The sequence below is a fragment of the Arachis hypogaea genome, chromosome 14 (assembly GCF_003086295.3).
Source record: "Arachis hypogaea cultivar Tifrunner chromosome 14, arahy.Tifrunner.gnm2.J5K5, whole genome shotgun sequence".
Taxonomy (NCBI): domain Eukaryota; kingdom Viridiplantae; phylum Streptophyta; class Magnoliopsida; order Fabales; family Fabaceae; genus Arachis; species Arachis hypogaea.
This window is the reverse complement of record NC_092049.1, coordinates 90,160,678-90,176,556: the sequence shown is the minus strand read 5'-3', so window position 1 is coordinate 90,176,556 and position 15,879 is coordinate 90,160,678. Positions and strand designations below refer to the sequence as shown.

Here is a 15,879-nt window from a genome sequence, read left to right as displayed (position 1 = left end):
AAATCTTTTTCATTTTTTCTTTCATATTTTTGAAAATTCTAAATTGATTTTCAAAAAAATCTTTTTCTTATTTTGTTTCATAATTTCAAAATCTTTACTAACAATTAATGTGATTGATTCAAAAGTTTTAAGTTTGTTACTTGCCTAAAGAAAGGTTCAATCTTTAAATTTTAAAATCATATCTTTTTGTTTCTTGTTAGCCAAGTAATCAACTTTAATTTTCAAAATCAAATCTTTTTAAATTTCTTTTTCAAAATAAATTTCAATCACATCTTTTTCAAAATCAAATTCAAAATCTTTTCTAACTTCTTATCTTTTCAAAATTTGATTTTCAAATCTTTTTCAATTAACTACTTGTTTTTTTGTTTGATTTTAAAAGTTTCTATTTCAATCATATCTTTTTCAAAATCACCTAACTAATTTTCTCTCTCTAATTTTTGAAAACTCCTTCCCCCTTTTTTTAAAATTCTTTTCATAAATAATTGTTTTAAATTTTAATTTAATTTAATTTCATTTTTCTTCTTAAAATTTTTGAATTTTAACTTTAATTTTAAATTAAAAACAAAAATATTTTTATTTTATTTTATTTAATTTTCAAATTCTTCCCTTTCTCATCTCCTTCTATTTATTTATCTACTAAAACTTCTCTTCTACTCAAAAATTTGAACCAACTCTTTTCCTTCTGTGTTCGAATTCTTTTTCTTCTCTTCTACTCACATAAAGGAACCTCTCTACTGTGGCAAAGAGGATCCCTATTATTTTCTGTTCTCTTCTTTTTCATATGAGCAGGAACAGGGATAAAGACATTCTTATTGACATTGATCCTGAACCTGAAAGGGCTCTGAAGAGGAAGCTAAGGGAAGCTAAAGCACAACTCTCTGGAGAAAATCTGACAGAAATTTACGAAAAAGGAGGAGACATGGCCGAACCCAACAACAATGCAAGGAAGATGCTTGGTGACTTTACTGCACCAAATTCTAATTTACATGGAAGAAGCATCCCAATCCCTGCCATTGGAGCAAACAATTTAGAGCTAAAGCCTCAATTAGTTTCTCTGATGCAACAGAATTGCAAGTTTCATGGACTTCCATCAGAAGATCCTTTTCAGTTCTTAACTGAATTCTTGCAAATCTGTGATACTGTTAAGACCAATGGGGTTGATCCCGAGGTTTACAGGCTTATGCTTTTCCCATTTGCTGTAAGAGACAGAGCTAGAATATGGTTCGACTCTCAACCTAAAGATAGCCTGAACTCTTGGGATAAGCTGGTCACGACTTTCTTAGCCAAGTTCTTTCCTCCTCAAAAGCTTAGCAAACTTAGAGTGGATGTTCAAACCTTCAAACAGAAAGAAGGTGAATCCCTCTATGAAGTTTGGGAGAGATACAAGCAACTGACCAAAAAGTGTCCTTCTGATATGCTTTCAGAATGGACCATCCTGGATATATTCTATGATGGTCTGTCTGAATTATCTAAGATGTCATTGGACCATTCTGCAGGTGGATCCATTCACCTAAAGAAAACACCTACAGAAGCTCAGAAACTCATTGACATGGTTGCAAATAACCAGTTCATGTACACTTCTGAAAGGAATCCTGTGAGTAATGGGACGCCTCAGAGGAAGGGAGTTCTTGAAATTGATACTCTGAATGCCATATTGGCTCAGAATAAAATATTAACTCAGCAAGCTAATATGATTTCTCAGAGTCTGAATGGATTGCAAGCTGCATCCAACAGTACTAAAGAAGCATCTTCTGAAGAAGAAGCTTATGATCCTGAGAACCCTGCAATAGCAGAGGTAAATTACATGGGAGAACCCTATGGAAACACCTATAATCCCTCATGGAGAAATCATCCAAATTTCTCATGGAAGGATCAACAAAAGCCTCAACAAGGCTTTAATAATGGTGGAAGAAACAGGTGTAGCAATAGCAAGTCTTTTCCATCATCCTCTCAGCAACAGACAGAGAATTCTGAGCAGAATCCATCTAGCTTAGCAAATATAGTCTCTAATCTATCTAAGGCCACTCTAAGTTTCATGAATGAAACAAGGTCCTCCATTAGAAATTTGGAGGCACAAGTGGGCCAGCTAAGTAAAAGGGTCACTGAAACTCCTCCTATTACTCTCCCAAGCAATACAGAAGAGAATCCAAAAAGAAAGTGCAAGGCCATTACCTTACTTGGTGTGGCCGAACCCAGAGAAGAGGAGAAGGACGTGAATCCTAGTGAGGAAGACCTCCTGGGACGTCCATTGACCTATAAGGATTTTTCTTTTGAGGAACCAAAGGAATATGAGGCTCATCTAGAGACCATAGAGATTCCATTGAACCTCCTTTTGCCCTTCATGAGCTCTGATGAGTATTCATCCTCTGAAGAGGATGAAGACATTACTGAAGAGCAAGTTGCTAAATACCTTGGTGCAATCATGAAGCTGAATGCCACATTATTTGGTAATGAGACTTGGGAAGATGAACCTCCCTTGCTCACCAATGAACTGAATGCATTGGATAGGCAGAAATTACCTCAAAAGAAACAGGATCTTGGTAAATTCTTAATACCCTGTACCATAGGTACCATAACCTTTGAAAAGGCTCTGTGTGACCTGGGGTCAGGCATTAACCTTATGCCACTCTCTGTAATGGAGAAACTTGGGATTTTTGAGGTACAAGCTGCCAGAATCTCATTAGAGATGGCAGACAACTCACGAAAATAGGCTTATGGACTAGTAGAGGACGTGCTAGTAAAGGTTGAAGACCTTTACATCCCTGCTAATTTCATAATCCTAGACACTGGAAAGGATGAGGATGAATCCATCATCCTTGGAAGACCCTTCCTAGCCACAGCAAGAGCTGTGATTGATGTGGACAGAGGAGAGTTGGTCCTTCAACTGAATGAGGACTACCTTGTATTTAAAACTCAAGGTTCTCCTTCTGTAACCATGGAGAGGAAACATGAAAAGCTTCTCTCACTGCAGAGTCAACCAAAGCCCCACAGTCAAACTCTAAGTTTGGTGTTGAGAGGCCACAACCAAACTCTAAGTTTGATGTTGAACCTCCACATTCAAACTCTAAGTTTGGTGTTGGGAGGTCCCAACAATGCTCTGAATATCTGTGAGGCTCCATGAGAGCTCACTGTCAAGCTATTGACATTAAAGAAGCACTTGTTGGGAGGCAACCCAATGTTATTTAATTATATCTATTTATTTTCCATTGCTATTTTATGTTTTCTTTAGGTTGATGATCATGTGAAGTCACAAAAACTACTGGAAAATCAAAAATAGAATGAAAAACAGCATTAAAAATAGCACACCCTGGAGGAAGAACATTCTGGCATTTAAACGCCAGAAACAAGCATCTGTCTGGCATTTAACGCCAGAAACAAGCACCAAGCTGGCGTTTAACGCCAGAAACAAGCATCAACATGGCGTTAAACGCCAGAAACAGGCTACATTTGGGCGTTTAACGCCAAAAACAGGCAGCAGTCTGGCGTTAAACGCTAGTATTGCATACAAAGGGCGTTTTGCACGCCTAATTGGAGTAGGGATGCTAAGTCCTTGACCCCTCAGGATCTATGGACCCCACAGGATCCCTACCTCTCTCACACCTTTTCATAACACTCTTCCCCACCTACCCTTCACCAATCACCTCCATACCTCTTCCCCAAATACTCTTAACCACTCACATCCATCCACCCTTCCCCATAAACCCCACCTACCTCCAATATTCAAATTCATTTCCCACCCAAACCCAACCCCAAGACCGAACCCTAAACCTCCCCCCACTCCTATATAAACCCTTCATTCCTTCTTCATGTTCACACAACACAACCCTTTCTTCTTTCCCTTGGCCGAATACACACCTCTCTCCCTCTCCTTCATTTTTCTTCTTCTCCTTCTTTCTTTCTTCTTTTGCTTGAGGACGAGCAAACATTTTAAGTTTGGTGTGTTAAAAGCATTTCTTTTTATTTTTCCATAACCATTAATGGCACCTAAGGCCAGAGAAACCTCAAGAAAGAGGAAAGGGAAGGCAATTGCTTCTACCTCTGAGTCATGGGAGATGGGGAGATTCATCTCAAAGGTCCATCAAGACCACTTCTATGAAGTTGTGGCCAAGAAGAAAGTGATCCCTGAGGTTCCTTTCAAGCTCAAAAAGAATGAGTATCCGGAGATCCGACATGAGATCCGAAGAAGAGGTTGGAAAGTTCTCACCAACCCCATTCAACAAGTCGAAATCTTAATGGTTCAAGAGTTCTATGCAAATGCATGGATCACTAGGAACCATGATCAAAGTGTGAACCTGAATTCAAAGAATTGGCTTACAATGGTTTGGGAGAAATACTTAGATTTCAGTCCGGAGAATGTAAGGTTGGTGTTCAACTTGCCAATAACGCAAGAAAACGCACGCCCCTACACTAGAAGGGTCAACTTTGATCAAAGGTTGGACCAAGTCCTCATGGACATATGTGTGGAAGGAGCTCAATGGAAAGTTGACTCAAGAGGCAAGCTGGTTCAATTGAGAAGACTGGACCTTAAGCCTGTAGCTAGAGGATGGTTGGAGTTCATTCAACGCTCAATCATTCCTACTAGCAACCAGTATGAAGTTACTGTAGACCGGGCCATCATGATCCATAGTATCATGATTGGGGAGGAAGTGGAAGTTCATGAGATTATACCTCAAGAACTCTACAAGGTGGTTGACAAGTCATCCACTTTGGCAAGATTAGCCTTTTCTCACCTTATTTGCCGCCTCTGCAATTCGGCTGGAATTGACATAGAGGGAGACATCCTCATTGATGAGGACAAGCCTATCACTAAGAAAAGGATGGAGCAAACAAGAGATCATGGACCTCAACAAGAGCATGAGGAAATTCCTCACCATGAAATCCCTGAGATGCCTCAAGGGATGCACTTTCCTCCACAGAACTATTGGGAGCAAATCAACACCTCCCTAGGAGAATTAAGTTCCAACATGGGACAACTAAGGATGGAACACCAAGAGCACTCTATCATTCTCCATGAGATTAGAGAAGATCAAAGAGCTATGAGGGAGGAGCAACAAAGACAAGGAAGAGACATAGAGGAGCTCAAGAGCACCATTGGTTCTTCAAGAAGAGGAAGACGCCATCCTCACTAAGGTGGACCCGTTCCTTAATCTCCTTGTTCTTATTTTCCTGTTTTTCGGTTTTTGAGCCTTATGTTTTATTTATGTTTGTGTCTTTGCTATATGATCATTAGTATTTAAGTGTCTATGTCTTAAAGCTATGAATGTCATATGAATCCATCACCTCTCTTAAATGAAAAATGCTTTAATTACAAAAGAACAAGAAGTACATGAATTTCGAATTCATCCTTGAAATTAGTTTAATTATTTTGATGTGATGACAATACTTTATGTTTTCTGAATGAATGCTTGAACAGTGCATATGTCTTTTGATATTGTTGTTTATGAATGTTAAAATTGTTGGCTCTTGAAGAATAATGAAAAAGGAGAAATGTTATTTGATGATCTAAAAAATCATAAAATTGATTCTTGAAGCAAGAAAAAGCAGTGAATACAAAAGCTTACGAAAAAAAAAAGAAAAGAAAAATGGCAAAAAAAAAAAGAAAAAGAAAAAGCAAGCAGAAAAAGCCAAAAGCTCTTTAAACTAAAAGGCAAGAGCAAAAAGCCAATAGCCCTTAAAACTAAAAGGCAAGGGTAAAAATGATCCAAGGCTTTGAGCATTAATGGATAGGAGGGCCTAAAGGAATAAAATCCTGGCCTAAGCGGCTAAACCAAGTTGTCCCTAACTATGTGCTTGTGGCGTGAAGGTGTCAAGTGAAAACTTGAGACTGAGCGGTTAAAGTCGAGGTCCAAAGCAAAAAGAAGAGTGTGCTTAAGAACCCTGGACACCTCTAATTAGGGACTCTAGCAAAGCTGAGTCACAATCTGAAAAGGTTCACCCAATTATGTGTCTGTGGCATTTATGTATCCAGTGGTAATACTGGAAAACAAAGTGCTTAGGGCCACGCCCAAGACTCATAAAGTAGCTGTGTTCAAGAATCAACATACTGAACTAGGAGAATCAATAACACTATCTGAATTCTGAGTTCCTATAGATGCCAATCATTCTGAACTTCAAGGGATAAAGTGATATGCCAAAACTATTCAGAGGCAAAAAGCTACTAGTCCCGCTCATTTAATTGGAGCTAAGTTTCACTGATATTTTGAAATTTATAGTATATTCTCTTCTTTTTATCCTATTTAATTTTTAGTTGCTTGGGGACAAGCAACAATTTAAGTTTGGTGTTGTGATGAGCGGATAATTTATACGCTTTTTGGTATTGTTTTTAGATAATTTTTAGTATGATTTAGTTAGTTTTTAGTATATTTTTATTAGTTTTTAAATAAAATTCACATTTCTGGACTTTACTATGAGTTTGTATGTTTTTCTGTGATTTTAGGTATTTTCTGGCTGAAATTGAGGGACTTGAGCAAAAAATCAGATTCAGAGGTTGAAGAAGGACTGCAGATGTTGTTGGATTCTGACCTCCCTACACTCAAAGTAGATTTTCTGGAGCTATAGAAGCCCAAATGGCACGCTCTTAATTGCGTTAGAAAGTAGACATCCAGGGCTTTCCAGCAATATATAATAGTCTATTCTTTGCCCAAGTTTAGATGATGCAAGCTGGCATTCAACGCCAGCTTTCTGCCCTATTCTGGAGTTAAACGCCAGAAACAGGTTGCAAAGCAGAGTTAAACGCCAGAAACAGGTTACAAACTGGCATTTAACTCCAAGAAAGACCTCTACACGTGAAAGCTATAATGCTCAGCCCAAGCACACACCAAGTGGGTCCGGAAGTGAATTTCTGCATCATTTACTTAATTCTGTAACCCTAGTAACTAGTTTAGTATAAGTAGAACTTTTTACTATTGTACTAGGGGTCTTTTTCCCTATTTTCAAATTCATATGCCATTTGGGGAGGCTGGCCATTCGGCCATGCCTGGACCTTGTTCTTATGTATTTTCAACGGTAGAGTTTCTACACACCATAGATTAAGGTGTGGAGCTCTGCTGTTCCTTATGAATTAATGCAAAGTACTATTGTTTTTCTATTCAATTCAAGCCTATTTCTTCTCTAAGATATTCATTCACACACAATAACATGATGAATGTGATGATTATGTGACGCTCATCACCATTCTCACTTATGAACGCGTGCCTGACAACCACTTCCGTTCTACATGAAAACAAGCTTGAATGTGTATCTCTTAGCCTCTTGATCTACGATCAGAGTCTTCGTGGTATAGGCTAGAATTATTGGCGGCCATTCTTGAGATCCGGAAAGTCTAAACCTTGTCTGTGGTATTCTGAGTAGGATCTAGGAAGGGATGGCTGTGACGAGCTTCAAACTCGCGAGTGCTGGGCGTAGTGACAGACACAAAAGGATTACTGAATCCTATTCCAGTATGATCGAGAACCGACAGATGATTAGCCATGCGGTGACAGCGCATTTTGGACCATTTTCACTGAGAGAACGGGAAGTAGCCATTGACAACGGTGATGCCCTACATAAAGCTTGCCATCGAAAGGAGTAGGAATGATTGGATGAAGACATCAGGAAAGCAGAGGTTCAGGAGGAACAAAAGCATCTCTATACGCTTATCTGAAATTCTCACCAATGAATTACATAAGTATTTCTATCCTATTTTATATTTTAATTATATTTTAATTATCAATTCACCATAACCATTTGAATCTGCCTGACTGAGATTTACAAGGTGACCATAGCTTGCTTCAAGCCGACAATCTCCGTGGGATCGACCCTTACTCACGTAAGGTTTATTACTTGGACGACCCAGTGCACTTGTTGGTTAGTTGTGCGAAGTTGTGACAAAGAACTAAGATTATGAACGTGCGTATTAAGTTTTTGACGCCGTTACCAAGGAATGAACGATCACAATTTTGCATACCAGTGTGGCACCTTTACCATGCTGAGAACCTCCGGTAGGTCGAGAGGCACCTCGGTAGGCATCTGGAGCTTCTGCAGTGAAGTGGATTAATTTTGGGGTTTTACTTTTAGACTTTTGCTATATGTGTATAGACTCTCCTCACATATATACTTGTGTTATTTTGTACCTCTGAGAGGTCTATGGAGAATTAGGATTTTATATATGTATTTTGGAATTTGGGTTATGTATATATATACATGTAAAAATTCTCCAGCCAGCCTTAGCTTCACAGGCTGAGTTAGGGGCTTGTTATTTTGTATTCTTGACCCTCTAGTCCTACTTTCTGTTTATGTACGCTTGTGAATCTTTAGTTTTCTTCGTACGGAAGTAATCTTGTTCTCTGAGCGTTGCGCTTTTTATTTTGCGATTTTGCTTTATCCATTTTTCAAGGCTCCTTGTTTTATCCTTTATTTTGCGCTTTTCATACCTTACTAGACCATAAACATAAAGGAAGTTACCTAAGCTGTATAAATGATCATTATGTTCCAAGCATAGGTTCATTAAATCTATGCTGAACTAGCCAGATATTTTATACAAAACTAGACCTCAAACACAAATCAGCCACGGCCTCAGGCCCATCACATCATCAAACACGACCCCCGGCCCAAAACAACTTAATCATCAATGAATCACCACAATCCAAACAATTTCAGTCACAAACATAAGTAAAGAGGTTCAAACACAATCAAAACAGTTACATCAAGTATAGCAATTAATAGTTAAACATAATTATTCACATAAGCAAACCAATTATAATATATACACCCAAACAATGTCACATAGATGCATATAATAAATGTCTGTCCTACTGTCTGTGATATCACATTGTCGGTTCAACTGCCAACCCGACACATTCCCATGAGAATGTCGCCTTTCGGACACGAATATAAATCGATGGGGTCCCCCCACAGATATAGTGTTGGTTACACTCTTGTGATCCAAAAGGATGTGAGCTGGATACTCTGCCTCCGACCTCACATCTACACATAAGCAGTATTAACCACCGTCCTTACGCCGGTATCGCAACCTCGACCAGCAGGATTAACCACTGTCCTTGCCAGGCGCAAGCGACTTATCAACAATCTCAGTAATATCCACAATCAATCAGGCTTAAAATATTCTTTCAAAAAAATCATTCTTGGCCCATTTACTTTCAGTAACAAACATAGTCAAGGATCACTTTTTCTCAATTCAATTCCCTTTTAAAATAGAGCCACTTCCCACAACATCTTTCTAAAACTCCCAAATGACTTCAAAACCAAGCCAAATTTAAAATTTTTTCTGAAAAACTCAAAATCATTCATTATAAATCAGGATTTAGTCATAAAATTTCACAGCATGGTCTCAAGACTTTAAGGGAGAATAACCTAACTCATTTTCTTAAATTCATTGAAAACCTCTAGAACCTTAACTTCTTGATTTGAATAAAGAAAATAGAATTGAAACCAAAATCAAGTCATGTATCCAAATATTCTGAACGAATTTCAAAACCAACTTACTTAAACCAAAACCAAATCATTTAAACCGAAAACCAATTTCAATTTCATTCTTAAATCTGAAGCATTTCCAAAGGCTTGGAAATTATTTTAGTTTTGCTAAATCAAAATTTCAAAGAATACTTCAAACTTTCTAAAAATTCATAAAGTGAAATTAGTCAATCAAAATTCAAGTTTCTTTTAAATCCACTAAAACTCCTCCAAATCTGCTTACTTAATCAAATTCCAAAACATAAGTATTTTCATTTTTAAATTGAATTTAATACATAATTCTTTTCTTAAATAAATCACATTCAAAATATAATAATTTTCTTAAGAAAATAATGATCAATAATTTAATTCAAAGAATAATTCATTATTTTCAAAATAACGTTTCAAACAAAGCCTCTGATTTTATAGAAATTTTGGCAGCACCTCCCCTAAAACTTGGACTTTGCCACCCTTTTCGGGTCCCAACCAAGACAATCCTCAACCCTTTCCAACAAGTTAAAGACCAAATCCATTTCCAATAAAACAAAATTCAGACTTTCAAATATTAAAAATTATTTCAAATCAACCCAATCAGAAATCTCCAATTTTACAAAATCAGACAATATTTCAATCAAACAGACAACCATATTCATCCAAGACAAATAAGACAATTCATAAGACTTACATAATCACCAGAAATGCATTTCGCACATCATATCAATTTATAACAATTCCAATTTAAAATAAATTATTTTTTAGAAAAAACCCTACCTCGACAAGCCAAAATCATAAACCAAACGCGTTAACGGAACTCTTTCTCTCAGTCTGAAACCAACGCCCACCAAAACCTCAGCCCATGATCACTTTTGCAGCAATCATAGCAACTTAAAAGTGACATGCAACACTCAGAACATGACCTTACATTACCATAACTTCAGAGTTTATAACCAAACATAACAAAATACTAACGCAGGGATTTTTGAAAGATAAACACTTACTATAATAAAAAAATGAAACAGTGGTGGTCGTTGAACCGGTTTGGCGGTAGTCATCTCAAGCTACAGCGGCGACCAAAACTCTGGCGATGATGACTGAGACAGACATGCAGAGACGATAAGGTTCTCGGAAACTCAAAAGAATGTAAACCAAACTCAAAATCCTTACCGGTTGTGGGTTTCAATGGCGGCAGAGGCTCGTCCTGAAGCTTCGACAGCGGCGGATCTGGCGGCTGTTCGAACGAAGATGGCACCAGTGACATGAATGGAGACTGGGCGCGGCCCTACCTTCCTCGTGAACCTCTCTCCTCTGCTTCACCCATGGATGACGGTGATGCTGGCTTCCCTCGGCGACAATGACGGTGCGGACAGCTGCAGCAACGGCGACGGGCTTCACGACAAGGACAACGGCGACGACATGGACTCCGTGAAGACGACGATGGACGCGAGGCTGCGGCGGTTCGCGAGGATGGCGCAAGCTCCTCCCTCCTCCACCGGCGCTTTCCTTCTCTCTCGGATCTTCTCTCTTCCTCTGTCAATAGCGACGGCGACAGTGGCAGTGACACCCACTGCGCCGCCTCCCTCTTCTTCCCCCTTCTTCCTTTCCCGTGACTCCCCTCTCCTCTCTTCCCTTTTCTTTTCTTCTTTCTTTCTTTTCTGTTTCAATGTGTGTGGGTGCGTTGTGTGTGTGCTGTGTGAGTGTGGGTGGGTGAGAGAGATGAGTGGGTAGGGTTAGGTCAATTGAGGGTTTCAATTTGGGGATTTTAGGTGTAATTAGAGTAAGGTAATTTTAATAAAATTGGGGCATAGAATATTAATTTGAAATCTAAATTAAATCTCTAAAAAATTACTTTAAAATATTATTTGTTGTATTAAAATACTAATTGATTCTCAATCAATTACTCTAATTGAAAATACATGGTAATATAATTAATTTTCTTTATCCTTAAAACTTAAAATATTAAATTATTTAAATATAAATTATTTAAATCAATTCAATATAAAATTCTTATTAATTCCTAACTACCAACTTTATAATTTAAATATAGAAAATAATTCAATAATTATAAAATTTGATAAAATTCTAATTTAAGTAGCTAAACATCATTATTTTTGAATTTCTAAGACTTTAAATTGTAAATAAAAAAATAATCCATAATTATAGAGTTTGGATAAAAACCTTAACAAATTTCAAATCCAATTAATCAAAAGCTGCCTCTAATTATTTTCAATAAAACAATTTATGAAATTAAAACTGTAAATAAATATATAATTTGAAATTAGTTTATAATAAGACTTTTCAAAAGTTATGGGTCTTACATCTCCAATTCAGAGTGCGTTTGTAGGCGGAAGATATATACAAGATAACATTATTATTGTGTAGGAAGCTTTTCACAGGCTAACAAAGAAGGGAAGGTGGGAATAAGATGATTTAGCAATTAAATTAGACATGAATAAAGCATACAATAGATTAAAATGTGATTTTATAGAAAATGTGCTACTAACATTCGGAGTTCAGGAGAAATAGGTACAATTAACTATGGAATGCATAAGAACTGTAAGTTACAAATTCAAAATCAACGGAAATTTATCTAGAACTGTAACTCCTCAAAGAGGGCTTCAGCAAGGCGATCCACTGTCACCGTATTCATTAATTTTAGCGGCTAAAATTTTCACAATTTTAATGGAAAGGCAAGAGCAAAAGGAAGGATATCAGGAATAAAACTAGCTCCTATAGTACCGGTAATTACACATTTTATGTTTGTAGATGACTGTATAATATTTGCAAAAGCAAAAGAGGAGGAGGTGTACCAACTGATTGTTATTCTAAATGAATACATAGAAGCTTCTGGGCAACAAAATAATTTAGAAAATTTTGGGATAACCTTTGGACAGTAGGTGTCAATACAAAGGAGGGTCAACATTGAAAAAAATTTTGGGATGTTAACATGGGATAACCCAGGGAAGTACTTGGGTTTAGCAGCACACTAGGGAAGATCGAAAAACAAAGCTCTGGCTTGGATAGAAGAGAGAGTAGCCTCAATGGTTAGGTGGACAGAAGTAATGGTTTGGTGGATAGACTTAATGCAATCCTACTCCAGAGAATATAACATCACTAGAATCTTGGCTAGTGGAAATTTTTGAAAAAATAAACTCACAGGGAGGAGATTATAAAGAGGCCATGAAAAGCAGAATAGGGTTTATAATATGAAAAACATGGAAGGCTAGAATTCAGTGGCTATTTCAAAAAATAGATGTAAATTCTATTGTTACTATAATCAGAGCTAAATGGCAAGAAGCAAAGTTCAGAGCAGCCATACAACAACAAGAACAATAACAACAACAACAAAAAACAGGAATCCAAACACAAAACAATATTCTCATCTCAAGAAAGCAAAGAAGAATTACCTGGAGACCACCTTTGGGGAATTGGATTAAAGCTAATGTGGATGAAGCTTTCAAGAAAGACAGTGGAGATGGAGCCATTGTTGCAGTTTGAGACAAGAATGAGAAGTTCATCACAGGAAATGCTGAAAAGGACAAAGCAACGTCAAGCCTGGCAGCGGAAGCGATAGTAATAAGGAGTGCATTAATCTTAGTAAGAAACCTGCAATTAAAACAAATAATTGTCAAATCAGATTGTCAACAACTAGTCCAGATAGTAAAAGCAAAGCAAAGAGTAGTATTGAAGAAATACAACCCATTTTGCAGGACATACATGATTTAGTAGAATGCATTCCTAGGTGCAGATTTACTTGGGTGCCAAGAGAAGGTAACAACTTGGCGCATCTTATTACAGAGCTTTTAGCTATGAATAGGCTCGAAGGTTCCTAGTGTTGGGGAAAAGGTGGCAGATCGATGGGTATCTCTACAACCTTTTCGCAAGGAGGGGTGGCACCAGATACATGCATAGCAGAAGCCAACGATCATCAAAGTCAAGTTCGACAAGGAGAAGAAGGAGACATTATCCGTGATCCAGTGGCAACATATCCACAAACAGAATGTCAATTAGAGTAGAGGGCAAACACTTGAAGCTAGGAAGATGGCGAGGTGGACGGCAAAGCTAACGACGATGTGGAAGGGGCCTCGGAAGCTTTACTGGAACCAGAGAAGCGAAGCAAACAGAAGTGCGACAATTTTGGAACCAACAACGGACGTGACAGCCATGCAAGCACGATGGTGAAGCGGCTTAAACGGAGAAGAAATTCGCTTAGAGCCATGGAGAGGAGGGGGAGCGAAACCCGTTTGGGTGTCGACGGTGAAGCGACTTTGATGGAAAAGCAGCACCGGCGATGGTGGTCGAGTGGGTGACGGCGGCATGGCAGTAGAGGATGAGGATCACAGAAGATGAAAGGCTGTTCGAAAGGTCTTCAAGTGACGCATAGGCGCAAGCTGGAGAAGGAAGACTAGTTTGAAGAGTCAAGAATCAATTAGGTTTATATAGAGGGAAATGGACTAAATTGGGTCCAAATTGTAATCTCATTAGTTCAGCTAGTCGTTGCACACTTTACCTTGGCAACGCGGTGACACATTAGTACTACCATAGTCGAGTCATCACCGAAAATGAGTCCCGGAATTGCTATGGTGCTAGAGTTCGATCTGAAAAATTACTATAGTGAAATTGGTGTAAACTCCGAGTAATTAGTAATTAATTAACCAATAAATTAATTATTATTTAAAAAAATTAGAAAATCAAATTTTATAGTTTCATGAAGTAGAAATAATTAAAATACGAATTTTGACACTAATTTTAAAAATTTTGGCCCAAAACCAAACCAACAGGCCGAATCGGTTGAATTGGATCCAAACCAGGTCCAAAGCCCAACCTATAAAACACCCATACAAAGCCTTCTTCCACAATTATAATGCCACGCTGCTGAGAAGAGAGATTTATGTTAAAATACCCTAACCCTCACCTTCAAAAATTCAATCAATCATAACTTTCAATCCGGAGGTCCGATTGATGAGCCGTCAGTGACCACGCGTTCATCTCGAAATTCTCTACAAAACGCACATATCAATTTGGTAAGTAAATCACGTTTTCTCACCCAATTCTCCCCTTTTTAGTTTGTGATTTTCGATTTTGGTAATTGAGAGATTTTGTGATTTTGATGGTTTAGGGGTACTCTAGCGGTGGATAATCTCCGGATTTTGTCCATTTGACTCATGGGTAACGGCAAAGAAACCCTAACTCTTGTGATTTAGTGAGCTCAGTATTGATTATTGTGATATTGTATGAATTAGATCGTATATCTTGTTGAATTGGAGTTAAATTGGTGGATATTGGAAACTTGGAATTGAATCCTGGGAGTTGAAAATTCAATTGGTGAGGAGTTGGAACTTTGGTGCTTAGGGAACGGTGGATAATTAAGGTGTTCCGAGCATTAGGGAGGAATCGACCAAGGTATAATTTCGGTTTCTCGTAACTAAAATATAATGTCTTGTGAAAACTTAGGCTAGTTGACCGTAGGTTAGGTTGAACCAGGATGACTTGTTAATGTTTAGTGAACTGGTAAAACTGTGGAGTTTAATATGTGAATGTGTTGCTGAATTATTGAGTAATGATGAGGTTTGAGTTTGATTGTAAATGATGATGATGTTATATGTATGATTTATGAGTATTGTTGCTTTGGTTATGATTGTGTGGGTTAGAGTTGATAAAATTGAGTGTTGAAGTATTGTGGAGTGAAGGAAATGGTTATGGAATTATTTTAAGTGTATTTAATGTTGTTTTGGGTTGTGAAATTTGGTTTGAAAATGAGAATTTGAAAAATAAAAGTTTTGAACTCTTTTGGTAAAAGCAGATTTTTAATGATCTTCGGCGGTCCATAACCTGAGCCTCGGATATTGAATTTGAGTGAATTTTGATTCAAATTAAAGATAGTTTTAAAATCTTTAAGATGGTATAAACTTTGTGAAAAACAAAATTTTGTAGAGGAAGTTATGGACGTCAGAAGTTATGTGTAAAAACTGAATTTTCGAAGTTGTAGGAAAACTAGAAACTCTGTTTAAGGTCTATTAGTTAGGTTTTGGGTTATGGAGTAAGGGTTAGTGAGTGGGAGAAGATAAAATTGGTGTCGAAGGAGTTGAGGAAGAGGATGCTTGATTTGATGAGGAAGATAAGAGTAATGAGGATTTGTAATTTAAAGAGATATATGTGACCGCGTAGTAGGCAGTGTCATTGTCCACTTGCTCTGGGTATGAGATGAGAAAGAAAAATTATGAAAAACTGAGTTAATTATAAAATTTTGAATGAACATGATAAATGAGAATGATTAATGATAAAATGATTATGAATTATACTTAATGTTTGACTTCAGATTGAATGAATTCTTGAATGAGATACCTAGGTAGTAGCAAGGATTGTGGTTCGTTCCTCTTAGTTCAAGTCAATGTTTGTGACGGCTGGGCAGTAGCAAGGATTGTGGTTCAT

The 15,879-nt window shown here is 37.5% G+C and overlaps 1 non-coding gene across 1 annotated transcript; it reads right to left on the bottom strand.

Moving 5' to 3' along the window:
• Positions 1-1,312: 1,312 nt before the first annotated feature.
• Positions 1,313-1,420, bottom strand: LOC112745126 (small nucleolar RNA R71). Its single transcript, XR_003173071.1, has one exon. It is a non-coding gene; the product is annotated as a small nucleolar RNA R71 (small nucleolar RNA).
• Positions 1,421-15,879: the final 14,459 nt, after the last annotated feature.